A 1,940-nucleotide genomic window follows, 5' to 3' on the forward strand; every position below is an offset into this window, starting at 1 on the left:
CCACTCACACGGCTCGAGAACGCCGGCCGATTCTGGCAGAATAATACAGTAATGAGCCCCAGCCTGAGTCGAGCTCCGAATCCGGTAGGCCGTGCAGCAGGGAAGTGCGGACTCTTCAGGGGCAGCCGCCACCCGCCGTGGCTGCAGAACGGCTCCGTGCAGTACGTGCAGAGCTCTGAACCGATCCCGCTGCTCCTCTGCGAATGCCGAGATTGGCCACCGAGAAAAAGCGGCCGCTGCGCACTTCCTTCGGTCCCCAACACCTTTACACCCCCCGCCCGGCCCGGCAAAGGAGTGTTATATGTGCACCTGCACGGGCCGCCTGAATTTCCAGCCTTTCTTTTCTTCTTTGGAGCGATGACGCTCCAAACCTAGCGGAGATGCCCGCTTCTTACCCCCTTCCCTGATGCGCTGCCCCACCGCACCCCGCCAGGCTGTCCGGCGCGCAACGGCCGGGCCCATGAGGCTGGGACTACAGCCCGCATTGCGTCGGGGGCGCGGCGCTCGGTGTACCGCGGCGGCAGAGGCCTCGCTGGCGGTGGAGGACAGCTCGCGAATCGGGGGAGTGTGGTGCGGTAGACAGCGTGCCCGCCCCCCTCCTCTGCAACTTCCCCCCTCCCGCTGCCAGAGCTGCATCAAACAGCTCTCAGGTTTCTGCTGATACTGCAGCGTCAAGACATGGATCGAGTTTGCTCCTCTCTCTTACGTATTCAGCAGTCCATTTGCTCTTGCCACATGCGTCCATCTCCTGCCTCCTGCTGCTGCTGCCGTTGGGACGAGCCAAGAGCCACTCCGGAGATGCGGTTGCGGGACTGCGGATCTCTCACGACTCTCTAGCCAACGCTGTCCAGCACCCGGCTCCTTCTCCAGATGTCTTAAAGGAAGAGATCGGGAGAGCCAGCAGATACTTAGGACAACCTTTTTTTGTTTATTAATTCAAGCCTTCGGAAAAAGACACTTTGCACGCTCTTCCACCCGCCGACTCCCTCACTGCGGTTTTCAGCAGAAACTACTTAAACCCACTCGCCCTTGGTGCAGCCTGTGTGCATGAATATTTAAGTGTCTTGCAGGCAGTGCTGTACGGTGACCGCTGTGTTATTAAGAAAGGTGCAATTGGAGGAGGGTTGAGTTTGCCACTGCGGTTTTTGTTTTGCTCAGATTCTTTTGGATGGTGCTGCAAGACAGCTTGTCGCATTCTGGCACTGGCTCCTGTTCCTAATGAGCGCATCTCACACAGAGCAGGTAAGGAAAAGCCCCCTCTGTTCCCCAGCTCTTGGACCCTAATTTGACAGTTTGGGTCTGGAATGTCAAAATTCATTCCTATGTCTCCGTCTCAGTTGCATTTAGCTGCTGCAAAGCAGAGGGGAGATGCTTCACTCCTTCTCCCCATATCCCTTCAGTCTGTGTGATGAAGTTGTCAGTGCTCAGCTAAGTCTCTACCATCTGCAGAGTGGGATGCATGGTGGTCAGGAAACTTACAGCAGGAGCTGATCCCAGTGAAGTTGCATGGTAAGCCCTCCATGGAAGCACTCAAGAAGAGCACAGCAAGACTGCAGGTTCATATTGACCTCTTCCTGTCCTGGAGGTGCTGTTGTGCATTCAGGGATGTACAGGAATGTGTAAGGCTTTTCATATGCTGCCATAGTGAGCAAAGCAGGATATTCTTGCTGATGTGAAAGCTAATCCGTTGCGGTGGAGTATGTATGTGTAGTGGGACTTGAGGGTTGATTTATGATGCTTCTTTCTCTCTTGGCAGCCTCCATTCTGCAAGTGAGCTTTATGTCTTTAAACACTGAATATCTCCATCTCTTCTTCCCCAGTGCACGAGAGGACCGGGGCAGTGGGGGGAAGGAGAAGCGGGGGGGTGGAGGGGGGGGAGCTAAAAAGCACAATGGAAGAAGCCAAGAGAGAAAGAAGCATCATAAATCAACCCTCAAGTC

Source organism: Centrocercus urophasianus, unplaced genomic scaffold, assembly GCF_019232065.1.
Source record: "Centrocercus urophasianus isolate 14NV4802_14NV808 unplaced genomic scaffold, USGS_Curo_1.0 seq_5, whole genome shotgun sequence".
Lineage (NCBI taxonomy): Eukaryota > Metazoa > Chordata > Aves > Galliformes > Phasianidae > Centrocercus > Centrocercus urophasianus.